The sequence below is a fragment of the Cryptomeria japonica genome, chromosome 3 (genome assembly GCF_030272615.1).
Source record: "Cryptomeria japonica chromosome 3, Sugi_1.0, whole genome shotgun sequence".
In the NCBI taxonomy this organism is placed as follows: Eukaryota; Viridiplantae; Streptophyta; class Pinopsida; order Cupressales; family Cupressaceae; genus Cryptomeria; species Cryptomeria japonica.
The window spans coordinates 999,693,314-999,708,995 of record NC_081407.1 but is presented as its reverse complement, the minus strand read 5'-3'; positions in this window follow the sequence as shown (position 1 = coordinate 999,708,995).

Genomic DNA, 15,682 nt, shown 5'->3' with positions numbered 1-15,682 from the left:
TCTGCAGATATGGTATTCCAAGTTCCATCATCACAGATAATGGACGACCTTTCAAAAACCAAGACGTACGAGAACTATGTGAAAAATTCAAAATCCAACATCGTTTCTCTACACCTTACTACCCACAGGGGAATGGTCAGGCAGAAGCATCTAACAAAACAATCTTTAAAATCCTAAAGAAAACAGTAAATGATGCAGGCAAAGATTGGCATGTGCAACTCAATCCAGCACTTTGGGCATACAGAACTAGCATCCGCACACCTACAGGAGCAACACCATACTCATTGGTATATGGATCAGAAGCTATTTTACCCCTGGAGGTAGAAATTCCATCTTTTAGAGTCTCTCTAAAAGGCTTAATCCCAGATGAAGAGTATCGAGTCAACCGACTACAAGAACTCAAACTATTAGATGAAAGACGTCAACGTGCCTACACTCATCTCAAAGCATATCAACAATGCATGTGCAGAAGCTACAACCACAAAGTAATTCCCAGGAATTTTAAAGTTGGTGACTTAATACTCAAGGAAAATCCTAGAAATCAGCAAGATCAAGAAAAGAAAGGGAAATTTGAACCTAACTGGTTAGGTCCCTATATTATCATATTAGTCTATGGATCAGGTGCTTATCAGATAACAACTTTAGAAGGAGACGTACTCGAGGAACCAACTAACAACATTCATTTGAAGAAATACTACACTTGAGTAGTCTAATGCACAGAAAAAGTAAAAAACAATAAAAAAAATAAAAAAAAATCAAGAAAAAGCAAATAAAAAGGTACAATAAAAGCAATTGGTGAAAACCTGGTAATAGGCACTATTGTGAGAGGACAACTCCTCTATCCATATCCATATCCTTATCTCCGCAGTAAATCACTATTGGCCATCGCCCGACACTTAGCAAAAATACATTCAGGACATACTTAGCATAGTCAATATCCTGATTTATCCATCTAGCCTTTCGCCACATCTCACCATGGCTTGGTAATTACTATACATACCCAAAATAGAGAGGTACACTTAGCTAGGGGCAACATTCCTCTGCAACCTGTCCTATCAACATGTCAAGCATTGCAAAACACCAAGAAAATCATTTCAAAACACCAACATTCAACAACACACAAAGCAAGCCAAACACGGATACATTTAACGGATTCAAAACACATGATGGATGATTTTCTGAAGTAACAAATGTTTGCATACTACATAAAGTCTTGACTATTTTTGCACTTGAAATCTTTTGGGATTATTGGATTCTCTATATTTTCTCAACGATGCATCAAGCTAGAGAAAGTAACAGGAACTCCAATATTTTTCTTAGTCTTCTGTCTGTGAGGTGATCATTTGTACTGTGTAGATACTTGTCTCGAGACGTGATTCAACGGATATCACTAAAGACATGATTCCACTTTACGCATACAACTGGTTTACTCTTGTTTGTTTATACGCAATATGCACTCAGGTCGTCCTAGTTCAATCATACCTTGCCGCTTGTGCTATCTTGCAAAATCAAACATCATGTAAATTTTTCTCAGGTCATCATGGTTCAATTATACCATTATGCTTGTATAAATTTTCAACATATACGAAGATCAATAAATGCTCAATGATGATACATATATCGAAAGCAAATCACATGTGGCTATATCGGGATGACAAATGAAGAATGAGGATGCTCAATTACAATTAGTTGCATATCATTTTACAATTAGTTGCATATCATTTTACAATTTGTTGCATGTCATTTTACAATTAGTTGCAAATAATATCATACATCTCATTTTCAAGATACATCTCACAACATATCATATCATACATCTCATTTTCAAAATACATCTCACAGCATAACATATCATACATCTCATAAATCAAACATCCTAAATCATGTTTATACATCTATCTAAGCATTGCATCATCATAAAATAAACACAAGCATATAGAAAGAATTATCCATAACACATCACATGATCAAAGAAAATGGTGTCATATATATATCAAAAATGATCACACTATACAAATATCTGTCATGTCTGTACCCAGTACAACAAAAACAATGATAAAAAATACAATGGAGACAACGTCTCTCAAGTATGACTATCTCTTGAAGGAGACGGTCTCACCGCAGATGTCCCAGCCCCTGGATCTCCAGGAGGATCATGTCTCAATGGCCCTATCATGCCTCTGCTCTCTGATCGTGACCTTGTCTCTCGAGATCGACTGGATCTCGACTGCGTGAAGCTCTGCACTCGGTGCTCCCTGGGCACAGCGTCCTCGTAGTGTCTCTAGTAGTACTCTACCTCCTTGGCCCTTAGGGCCAACTCCCTCAAGGTGTCCCTCATTGGACCACCTGTAGCCGCTCTCTCCACCACTGCTACTCGAACCTCGGCTCGACCCAACCTCTCCAAGGTAGTATCCCGCTCTGTGGTTAGCTATGTAATTTGACACTGATGCGCCAACAACTGTGCCTGCAACTGCTGCACTGATAACTACAATGATCTTATCTGTGCATCCTCCACATGTGTAGGGATCCGCATTTGTAGAGGTACCTATGAAGGGGTACCCCCTGTCCCTCTCCCTATCCTCGGTGCTGGCGGAGGTAGTACATTTGACCTCCTCCTCTACGTCGGTCTCCACACATCCTTATATCCTCCCACTGCTGCTATCACCTCCTCCACCCGCTTCTCCTCTCCAACTCTGATAGCTAAACTCCCTTTCCCTCTATCCAAGGCCACCCACAGGACAACTCTCTCTGCCCGTATCCCCCTAACACCGCTATCTCCAATCCTATCTCTATCTCCTCTCCTCCTCTCCTCCGTAACTCCAATCTCCCTCTACTGGCACGCCGACCTCTCCCACCTCCTCTATCATCACCTCCATCTCCTCCTCCTACATCCCCTCCATCATCTATCTCCTCCTCATCATCAAAAGCTAGAACCATCTCCGTAGGATCAGATATCCTAGCTACTGCCCATGCTACGAAGAGTCCTGCATCCACGATCTTAGGGGCATAATCCCAAACTTGGCCAGCTAACTGAAAGAACTCATCAACGGCCACCGTGCTATATCTTGTAGGACCCTAATCTGGGATATCCTATCTCCGTCGAGCATATAGGCATGCTCCCTGTGGAATGCCCTGCTGCCGCCCATACTGTCACAGCACCCGACCATGCAAAAACCTCTCTATGACAAAGGGCGCCCTCCCTATCAGATACCTCGAGCTGAAGACATGTGGCATCTCCATCCCATCCTCCACCCAAACCTCACAACCTATATATGGTCGCCAGACGACCGTATCAATATCATCTAACACCCTCCTCCAATGCTCTAGTTTGCCCAACTTATGCTAGACAACTAAACCTATGTACCCATATGCGTATGGACAACCAATAGGCCTATCTCTGTCTACCAATGGCCTAGCTGCAACAATGTGCTCCCATGCCCATACCTAGAGGAGTGTCACACTAGCTGACAGACTACCATATCCAAGGTACACCACCTCATGTAGATCTTTGTATAAATGGGCCAACATCGGTGATCCCCATGCAAAACAATGACCCTGTGTCACCATGTCCTCTAACACTAACCCCCATCCAACAGACAGTCCCTTCAACCTACGGTCGGGACATAGAAAACCACCAATGAAACCTGCTAGAACTAACGGCGGAGGAGCATAATCCAGATCCAAAAACTCCTGCCATGGGATCTCATACCCGTAGATGGTATCATCCTGAAATATCCGGTGCAGTGCCTCAGTCCCACCTTCCTCTATTTGCTCATATGGTAGTAGTGCACCTACTATAGGAATCCGCAATATCCTGTAGCAGTCCTCAAGTGTCACTGTCATCTCACCTGTGGCTAAGTGAAAGGTGTTCATGTCGCTATGCCACCTCTCTACCAACGCTATCAACAAACCCCGGTTTACAATGAACCGATGCATCTCTAGTAAGGAGGTCACACCACACCTATCAATGATATCCCTGTCACCCTGTGTCAATCGTGGTATCAATGACCATGGTCTCGGAAATCACTCACGCGACTGCACCACACCAAGACACTCCTGTCCAAAACAATGCAAGTCCAATATCAGTTCCCTCATCAACACATGGATATCAAAATCAAAATCATTTCAAAAACTTGTAACACAACTCAAGTTTCATCATTTCAAAAACTTGTAACACAACTCAAGTTTCACAAATCATATCAACTTGTAACACAACTCAAGTTTCATAAATCACATCAAACTTGTAAAATAACTCAAGTTCCATATCAACTTGTAACACAACTCAAGTTCCATATTAGCTTGTAACACAACTCAGGCTCCACAAACTCATATCAATCATTCATATCCAAAACTAGAAAAACTTTGAACACATTTAAATCAAGTTCCACAGAATATCCAAAATCAAATCAAAATCACTATCAACTTGCAACATTGCAAAACAAATCAAGTTGTATCAGAACTCATATTGGACACATCAAAGACATCAGACACAGCAAATAGCAAAATTTCACTTATCCCAACAACACTGATGTCAGCCTAGAAAAAAAATTTTATTCACAAAAATCAAAATTTTCTCCATGCGCTAACCTACCCCATCCACGCGCTAAACTGCATCTCATGCGCTACACTGTTTTGTTGACGCGCTACCTGACCTACCCTATGCGCTATCCTTTTAGCCACATGTGCCATCTAATCTACCTTAAGCGCTAAACCTATCCCATGCGCTAACCTATCTTCCGACTACGCTACCTATCTAACCCTATGCGCTAGGTCAGATCGACGTGCTACCTTCCCCTACCCATGCGAACTTCTACAAACCCTATGCGCTAGGTTTTTCCTACGCGCTACCCGTTTTACCCTTTGCACTATCCTACACCCCCGGTGCGCTAACTTAAGTCAATGCGCTAACCTAGTCTACCCTATGTGCTACCCTAATTCTTTCGGACGCTACCTAAATTCCAACACTCGATGCGCTACGAAATTTTTCGTATGTGCTAAACTTTCCACCCGACGCGCTAAAACGTGAAATCTGCGTGACAAATTGCAAAAACTAACTAAAAATGACAAAATAAAAAATAAAAAAGGGTCAAAAATGTTCACTTACCGGTGGTCCATACACAACAGGCCTCTGATACCTCCGAATGTGCTCGAATCGATGCGTAGAATACGAGATAGGCATTTTGTATTCTCTCCAAAAGTCTCTCTCTCCAAGGTCAAGAAGCACAAATGCGACAAAACAATGCACTTTTCCCATTTTATAGGGTAAAATAAAATTAGGGTTAGGGGATTGAGCATATAATTTGCTCGTGGTCTTCCTTGTACCCTCGCACACATCAATTATCAGGAGATGAATCAATTTAAGCATTCCACATAGCCAAAATTTTACAATGCAAACACAATTATCAAATCAAATCAAATTTTCCAAAATTTTGATTCATCTCCCGAGGGGGCATTATCAACATCGATTATCAAAACTGGGGCAGGACATATCTCAAAACAACATAAAAAATTTATTTGATCATAAATCACGGCGACACATCATTTCCTTTGAATTAACATGTGCACACATGTCACTTCAAAGAGGGGCAAAATGTAGACGTATAAAAATGACCATATTCCAAAATGAATATTTTATGTTCATTTCTCTATTTAATTAAATCCAATTTAATTGAATCACTCACATTCCTCTATTTAAGTTAAGTAAATTACTCAATTTATTTAAATTAAATTCACTAGGCCTCTTTTTCCATTTAATGAATAAATCATTTTATTCAATTAAATCCCTTCTATCCACTTTTAATTAAATTCGAATTTAATTAAATAGTTATCCTAAATTGAATAAATCTAATTTATTTAATTTCCCCAAATTGCAACCAAATTGAATTAAATTAACTTTATTTCAATTAAATCCTATTATCTCTCCATCCACTTGCAAAATCCTACATCTCCCACTTGCTTCCTAAACCATATTCCTAACCCCTTCTAGACTCTTCTAATCACTTCTAAATTAACCTAACCCATCTCCTAAATATTGTCACATCCCTAAGCAAGGGGAAGTCACTTCTCAAACCCCCAAAGTCTTTGAAAACCCTTAAAGGCTTCAACCACTTAAGTTTGAAAGTCTCCCAAACCATTAATGGTTAACTCAACCCTCTAGCATGATTAAAGAATTTCCCTAAACTCAACCTCCATGTAACCCAAGGGTCTCCTCAAGCAATCATTGCTTTGACCATGGTTATCCCTTAATCCTTTGCACAAGAGTTTATCCTTTGGATAAAAGCTTTATACAATGGGTAATCTTAACTTAACCTTAACCCTTACCCCTAAGGTAACCATGAGGTCTTCTCAAACATTTAATGTCTCCAACCCCTTCTCTGAACTAACCTTATGTTGACAATTGTCACCATTTTGTTGTCCTCATTTTTGTTTCCAAAAATGAAGGACCACTACAGTGAAATTTTTATGAAAAAATTGAAATTTTTACTCTTTGGCACGCTTCCTGAGGCATAATTTCGACTAATCCTTGGACTGGCTTGATCCTCAGTCCATTCTCGAACTACGTTTCGAATTTCGTCCAATTCTGGGTTTGTTTGCTATGCCTTTCCTTCAATTTCGGGTTTTAAAACCCAGACTGTAGGTGGAGAATTTTCTTCAAACTACAAGTTTTAATGATATTCATTGTTATGGTCTTTGTAGGGGAATTTTTGATCAATTACATGTGCACTTTTGTTCTAAATATGTCACTTGTAATTTATTTTAAGTTTCCCCTTTAATGTTTTCATCTTTTTATTGTTTTTTGGTCATTTTTAGTTAAAATAGGAGTTTTTTTGGCTCAACTGCAAGTAAACTTGCAGTTTGTTCAAAAAACCCCTACTTTAATGGTTTTCACATGTAATAGGGATTTTAAATCCCCATTACATGTGTGCAAGTGTTTAATACTTGTTGTAGGGATTTTATTTCCCCCTTACAAGTATTTTTAAACTTGCAGTTTGTCTTTTAAAACCCGATTTTAACATAAAAGTTCATTTTTGACAATTTTAAACTTGTCATTTGTCCAAAAAAACCCGATTTTGGCTTAATGAGTGAAAAAGTGAGATTTTAAACTTGTCATTTGTCTTTTAAAACCCGATTTTAAGCATGAAAGAGGGAAAAAGTGAAAATCGAACTTGTTGTTTTATATCCAAAACCCGATTTGCTTCCTTTTGAAGAAAACGAACTTGCCTTTGGCTCTTCAAAACCCGAAATGCAAGAGAAAAACGATTTTAGACCTTTTCAAGGCGAAATTTGTGGAGGAATCGTTGGATGAAGGAGGTGTTTTGGGTTTGCATCCTATCTTCATGCATTGTTGGACATCTCTCATGCCATTTGAAGGATACATTCGCTGGTTTTTACCCTAAATCAGCAACCACGCTATTTATTAATGCCACGTTTTTAGGAGTTAAATCTATAACAATTTGCACACTCCTAAATCGTTTTGCTCTTTTCTACTAAGCGTGGATTATGGGATTGGTTTCAAGACATTTAATAATCCATTGAATGTGTATTGAATACCATGTTTTTTGCAAAAACGTGATTCTCTTTGGCTGCGTTTTAAACCTTTGGCATTGTTACCTCTTCAAATACCTTTGGTGTTATTGCTTCAGCAAATACCTTGATCATTTTGCTTCAACAAACTTGAAATGAACACTTTCATTGGCATTTTGCTCCTCCAAGTTTAAGATTGCTGCCATTTTTGGGGGCATTTTCACAAAAACGTGATAAGGGTTTAATAGTCCAGTTTTGCTTCTTCATCTCAAGAAGTATTGCATTGTTGGAGAAGCATTTTGATTTTCTAATCAAGGTATGTTCTTCCTTTCTTCTCTTCTTTTTATTATTTTCATGTTTTCTTCATTTTTCGTTATTTGTTACATTCTTCGCATGTGTTGTTCTTCCCTTAAAATTGGTTTTCATGAAAGAAATCTTCCCTTTGAAATGCAATTGTTAAATTGCATTATTCTTCTCAAAATTCCATCTTAGCTTGTATTCGGGATTTTTAATCTCGATTACAAGTTCGCTGAAAATTCTTGTTCTTCCCCTACGGTTAAGGAATTTAATCATTTTTGGTTAAATTTCCAAGCTTGAAAAGTGTGAAATACCCCTCTCTTGCAAATTCGGGTTTTGAAAACCGGATTACATGTTGAAAAGATCTTCCCATTTTCATGAAAATGACTATCCCGGATATTCCCATTTCTATCCATTCACGTTCCCCATATCCGTACTTTCCATTTCCATCATTTCCCGCAAGTCAAAATCCCGTTTTTCATCCGTTTCTCCATTTTCGAATTTACAAGTATACTTGTATTCGGGTTTTAAAATCTCGATTGCATGTATGTACTTTCCAACTTGTATACTTGCAAAAATTCCCCCAAGATCCGAAATTGGTCAAAGTCAAGATTTTCCCATTTCTACATGTCTTCCCTCTTCTTCTCACAAAACCGTGAAATTCAGAGATCAAAGTTTTACCCATTTGAAAAAGAAAGAATGATATTTGCAGCTGATTATGATGTGGCCTTAACCCTTTTAAGTCTTCATCACAGCATTCCAAGTTCGCAATCAATGTCAGATTTGCCGGCATCGCCAACTCCAAAGAAAATGAAATACAAATATGACAAATACCAGAATGAGGTTGCACCTTCCCAGGTATCTTCTCCATTGGATCGCATCAGGGACACAGAAATAGGGCACGTTGATATGGCAGAATTCATTCATAGGGTAGAAGATCCATAGGATAACAACTTGCAGCGGCTGTTGGACAGCCATATCCATCATGCGTCTTCTTTCCCAGTGGCTGTCCTAGAACCTGAATTTGTTCTTGCATGCGCCCATCATTTTGACAAAGAGTCAAGAGTCATAAAAAATGATGATGGTGAAGCCATAATTCGTTTTGATGCAGATACAATCGAGAAGGTCTTCAAAATACCTCCTGCACCTGTTTATATGGAAATCACCAAAGAAAGTGCAGCAGAGTATTATGTGAAAAGAGAAAAAGATTGCAAGCACCACATCAATAGGTGGATTCATGAGCCACGTCCTTCCTTCTCAAGATGGGCAAAGTTGTACCGTTGTGATTTCAAGTGGGAGATAGGAGACACCATCACTCTTCTCAGCAGAATGTTAGGCCTTGAGCACTCTAATGTCTTTGAGCCATGGATGTATCAATTCATCATGTTCATACGGCAGTCGCATCACATTTCATGGGGTGAAATCATCAGCGATGCTTTGTGCGAACAACTTGCAGCGGTTCCTACCACTATGACCTTCTTTATGAATTCTTATTTGGTATATTTAGCAGCATCACTTAGACACTTTCCAGGTCTTTCTACCAAGGGTGATCGCTCGCTCATACCAGTTTGGGAATATTATGACCAGCTGCCTTTGAAACCTAGCAGACTACATTTCAGAAGAATCCAAGACGCATTCTTTGGATATTTTATGTGTCAGTTTGACATGGATCTCAGAAATAAACGAGTATCAGATGAGGCATGGGTCAAGGTATCTGAGTATGGGTGTTTATTCCTGCAATTTCCCACCTTCACCTACATGAGGATTGGGTGCTATGATGGACAACCATACATGCTTCCAAGATACCCGACCGATAGGATAATTCTTATGGAGTTGGGAAGACAGATTATGGCTGTTCATACTCTTCAGTCTGCTAGACACAAGGTTGGAATGGGGATCTCCAGCACAAATCCATTGAAAATTGGTCGATACTCCCGTGTCACATCTGTGAAGGCTAAGGCCATGGAGGTTGAATTGCAGGAAATCAAGCTTAAGAGGTTCAAACCTAGAGCTGATTTTGATTATAGAGGTATGAAGGAAAAGATCAAGAAATCCTTTGTGCATGTTCATCACATTGAAGACATCTGGGCAGATCTCCGCACAGAAGCCGAAGTTCTGAAGATGGATTACTGCAGGCTCACTGTTGAGCAAATTGTTGACTTGAACTTGGCAGATATCCCACAAGGAATGATCGATGACGGGCATATACTTGATCCTGAATACACTTCATGGAGGGTTGAGGAAGCTCCACTTCCTTTGATCCAATGGTCACACAAAGAGTGCGTCTCCATTCTTGACAGATTTCAGCCTATCTTGGCCAACACTAATGCATGGCTGAAAAGTAATGCTGTTAGACTTATCAAAATCAAGGTTGGTAAAGAAGATGATTCTACAGGGCCTCTTGGACGGAAGTCTGAGATTCAGATTGATAATAAGGAGGGTGCTTCATCTTCAGGCACAAGGATCAAGTTACGAGTTAGTCGTGCAGTAGTGCTTCCTCCTGAGGAGACAACTACTCGTGGGAAGGAGAAATCACGGTTCCATGTTCGGGTGATCGATCTGGATAATCCAGAAGAGGGGCAGCAATCTGATGATGCGCCTAAGTCTCCAGTTTTAGACATGCCTCACGAGGTCATTCCTCCAGTTTCCATTGAGACGCCTCTTTCTCCTCCTGATTTGCTTATTGATGAGTCTCCTCAGAATGCAGTTCCCATTTCGGCATACGAGCCTTCTCCTGATCAACAGCGAGAAAGTGTGTTGAAAGTTCCTGAAGATATTCCCATTTGCATTCAGTTATCAGAAATTGACACTTCCACTTCTGGTTTTGAAGAATTCATGAGGCAATCTTCATGTCCGTTGGTAACTGAGCAAAACATAGTCGCTATTCAAACAGATATTCCTCCCAGGGTGACCACGGTGATTCAAACAGAAACTGCTTCTCCTTTGCCTACAGCTACTACAAGAAGTGAGTTGATGACTTTGCCTCCATGGCTTAGTTCTTTCACCCTGAAAAGAAAGAAGAAAGAGATCTCACCTGATGCCTTTGACTACCAGCAACTCAAACAGTCTAGATCCAAAGTTGCTAAGAAGGTGAAGACTATTTCCAGGGTAACTGTTGATAGCAACAAGATGAAAGTAGCTGAAATTGTGGAACCTATTGCAGATAAACCACTTGATGAAATGTCAGCTGCTGATTATAAGGTTACAAAGGTAGAATTGGGCAAGCAAACACATGAGGTTATTAAACATGATGCTCAGTTTTCTGTTGCTTCACTAGTGCAAAGATGTGACGATCTTCTTGCAAAGAAAAACAAGCTAGAAGAAGAAAATCGACAGCTCATGGCAGCCATCCATAAAATCACAAAACCTGCTACCGAAGGGAGTAACTCTATAGGTTCTTCTGGTTCCCAAGAATTGATTCGTGGAGTGGAAAGAGCTGCTCAAAAAGTACAAGCACTGGATTCCTGGGTTGATCAGCTTCATGATCAATGCGTGCAAGTGATAAAAGACATTTTTCAAATAATGTCTAAGCTGGAAACCATTGAGGAGAAATTGGATCAGACTTCTAACACTTTCAAAAAGAATCTAGAAAGTGTTGAGAAAAGTCTGGCAATCTGGCGTACCATGCCCCAACAACAGCTCAATATCCTGCAGGATCACGCCATCATTTCTTCCAGGGTCATGTACTTGGAATTCGAGGAACTCATGGAAAACAAAACTCTTGTTCTTAAATCCCTCATCGAAGAGATCAGTGATGCAAGGAGATTCCGGGATGAAGTTTATCAAGGTATTGTCTCACATTGTGAAAGGGCCTCTTGCAATATAGTAAGTCAGGATGGAGAGCTAATTCCAGAAGAAGAGGTTCTTGTGGATTTACAGATGAGGATTCACGGTGAATGGAGGAGTGAACAATTCTCAGTAGTTTCAATTCAAACATTGATGAAACACCAAGCCTTTGTGCATGAGATTCAGTCCATCTTGGATAAAGACAATTCCGCGCTTCTCCGTTGCCACGACACTATTGTGAAGACTATGGTAGTTGCTAAGAACACTCATGAACCGAATCCCGAGGAACTACAAGCGAGCATCCGGAAGTTTCAAGGATTCATGTCTTCACAAAATTCAACTTAAGTGTTTCTCAGCACTTAGTTGAATTTTCTCTCTTTTTGTAATTTCTTAGTTGTAATTTTGTTTTAACAAGATACATGTAAAAGTAGTTTATGTAAAATGCAAGTTACACATTACTTGTACTTTTGTAATTACATGTAAGGTAACTACAAGTTGTGTCCGATTAGGACTGTAGTCTGAATAAGTCTTAGTTAGTTAGAATAACTCTTAGTTAATTAATGAAGTATCAATTATTTATTAAAAGAGTCTTGGTGGTTGAGAGAATCTCTCAAATTAGTTGGGATCCTTCCACCTTTTTCTCAAGCCTCCTATTCTATAAATACTTGAGAGGTCCATTGTAATTGATATCTTTTTGAAAGCAAGCAAAAACTTTGCCAAATTTACAGCAAGAAGTCTTTGAGCTTATGAATGTGAATTGAAGGTTTTGGAAGAATAATAAAGAAGGATTTCTCAAGTTTTGAGTCTTTGAGCTACATGTTTGAGTTTGAATCTTTTTACTTCTTCTATGCAAAGTATTTCTAAAAGAGCTTAGTCCAATCTGATTTGAAGTCTTTGAGCTGCAAGTAGAGAAGATTAATTAAAATAGGAAACTCTCTTGAAGGAGCAGCAAGTCTTTGAGCTTGCGTCCATTCTTGAGAAAAATTATTGTTTGATAAGAAATAGCAGCAAGTCTTTGAGCTTGCATTAGTTCTTGTCTTTGTGTTAAAAGAATAGATTATTTCAGTCTTTGAGCTGTTATCTTTTATTCGTTGTAAAATTTAGTATAACAAAGGGTAGATAGGACTTCCAATAGTCAAGTCTTTGAGCTTGATATTGCTATCCCGTCCCGAAGGAAGTGACAGAAGTCTTTGCGCTTTCAGGAAACTTCATTTCCTTTCTCTCATTTCACTTGAAAGTAGTTACTGCTGTTCGTTTTCAATCGCTATCCTTTTCTGTGAAGAGAAAAGGATATTGTCTTTCTTGAAGAAAGAAGAAAGATTGCTGTTCCATCCCATTTTATTTCAGTTTTAGTTAGATAGGGGGAGCCTTCCCTTAATTAGGAGAGTTTTTACTCGTGTGCTGTGGTTGAAACCACAATTTTGTATATTTCCCCCAAGTGTACAAAATTTTCAACCAACACATTTCATTGGTGCAAATTGCAAACATGGATTCCCAACTTTCAAACTTAACCCTTGATTAAATCTTTTAATCTTGGCCATCCATTGCCCTATTTTTGCTATAAATAGAGCATTCCTCCATTTAGGGAGAGCCAAGTCTTTAGCATCATACTTATACTCAAATCCATGCAAGCTTAAAAATCTCATTTATGCTCATCATTTAGCCTCTCTTTTAAATATGAATTAATCTAAATATGCATGTTTAGAGTATTTTCCTTGTCATTTAGCTTAATCATAGACTAGTATATCATGCTAGGATAGTCTTGCTACTAATCTTGTCATCATATAATCTAGTTTATTGCATTTGTAAGATCATGCATAGCTTAGGATTCATTTCATATTAAAATCTATCAAAGCATCCCTCGTTCTTACATTTGTCATCCCTAAACCACTTTGCTCAGTGATCTGAGAGCAGAGAAATTGGTTTGAGGGACCTTGTGAGATAGAGAACCATGGAACCAACCTTGGGAAGCTGAGTCGTCTTTCATGACTCCATAGCTTGCACCAAGAAGTCCCGTGGGTGTGTGGACAAGTCTCCCTAGAGCTTCATTTTTCATATTTCCAGTTCTATTGACCCGCTTTTCCCGCATACACTATGCCTAAATGATGAAGAGACTCGTGATCATTTATTTCTTTGGTGTCCCTATGCCTCTAAGTGTTGGGAATGGATATTTTCCAAATGGGGTTGGTGTAATGTCAGAAACTGGAAATTGATAAATTTTATAAAGGAATGGCCAGTAATAAACAAAACTTCCCTATGGGGAGATCTCTGGTTGGTCACTCCATCAATGATTTTGGAAAGAAAGAAATAGGCGCATATTCGCAGACAAAGCACTAGATATAGATCAGTTCACCAAGGTGGAAGAAAGTATTCGTGAAGTAATTAATGAGAGGGTAAAGACAAAAAGATCAGTTTTATAACCAAATGGGATGAGGAGATACATAAACAATGGAAAGCATTAAGACTCCCTAGTGGAAATCCCATCAAATCACAAATAGACAAGAGAAATGTGAGATGGGTCAAACTGGAAAAAGGAAGGTTCGAGATGAATTTTGATGGTGCCGCAAAAGGTAACCTGGGAAAGGCAGGATCAGGATACATTATAAGGGATAGTAGTGGAAATTGTAAGGCGATTGCTCTACGTACTATCAAATCAGCTACCAATAATGAGGTAGAATTGGAGGCACTCGAGAGTGGATTAGATCTAAGCGACAGGTTTGGCTTACACCCTTTAGATTTAGAGGGAGACTCCCAATCTGTCATAAATGAGGTAAATAAAGGTAAGGCTACAAGCTGGAAATTCAATAAATGAATTAAAATAATTCGAGAGAAACTAGACAGGATGGGAGACTACAAGATGAGACACATATAAAAAGAAACAAATGCAGTAGCTGATTTTATTGCAAATATTGGTACCTTGTCCAAACATGAAGAAAACATGAAGAAATCACAAGTAATATTGATAAATGGACAAAATTAATAAAGGTAATAGATAAGGACAAAGATGTGTCCTAGGTCTCAGAGCCAATAGGAATTGGCTAAGTGTCCAACCCTTCAATTTCATGGAGCGGGAATCTGACAACCGAATCCCGAGGGTCTTGAGTGAACAAAAAGATGTGATTGTTGGACTCCCAAAACAACAAGGTGACAATCATTATCTAAACAAACTGAAACAAAGAGATTCAAAATCTGGTGTTAATCTTCAATATAAGGAGATAAATGGTGGGTACGTCTCGTAGACCAAGAAATGGAAATGTTCAAGCTACTCCGACACAGATAAAATTAAACAACATGGATAGAGGAAGATCCCAAGAGAGATTTAAAATTTACAGAAATAGGAAAAACAAGATTTTGTCCAGTTATCAGATCTAAATAGGTTACATGTGATTGTAAAGGCAATATCTGTAAGGAATGTATACCTTCACAAACTATAAATCCTAGTTTGTGTCCTCCGGAAACCACATAGATCGGTATGACTGAGGAAAATTCAAATAGCGGAGGTTTTTGGAGTGAAGTGCATCTGCACAGAAGCAGAGGGGATCTCTAAATCTCCAGAAGAGCAGATTGATAGGATGTTTAATAAGGGAGAAGAGGAGGAAAAGCTAACAGTCATATAGCTTTTGGATCCAGATTTTTGGAATGATGGTCATGTACATGACGCCATTGTATTTGAATCCATGTTCGGTCCCATTATTCAGATTATGGGTGACGCCCTTAAGACATACAAGATAGTCAATAGGATGGGTGTTGAAGAAACTATGATTGGGGTTAAGGCAACCCTGAAGAGATTAGAAGTGATTCCTGAATCCAACATCATGATGGGGCATTTTGATCTAAACTTGAAAGGTAAAAAAACAAAGATGAACAAAGCCTGGAGGGTGTACAAAAAAGGGGTGGAAAAAGACTACAATCTGGATGAATTTGTTGCCTACATGGAGGAAAATCAAGACCTACTGCCCAAAGAGATTGTGGAGAGTCTGATTGAGATAGGAAATGGGTTAGGGTATCTCTATCACTGATCCCTGATACTTCTATGTAACCACTACTATGTAAGCTCTTTTTATGATATGAATGG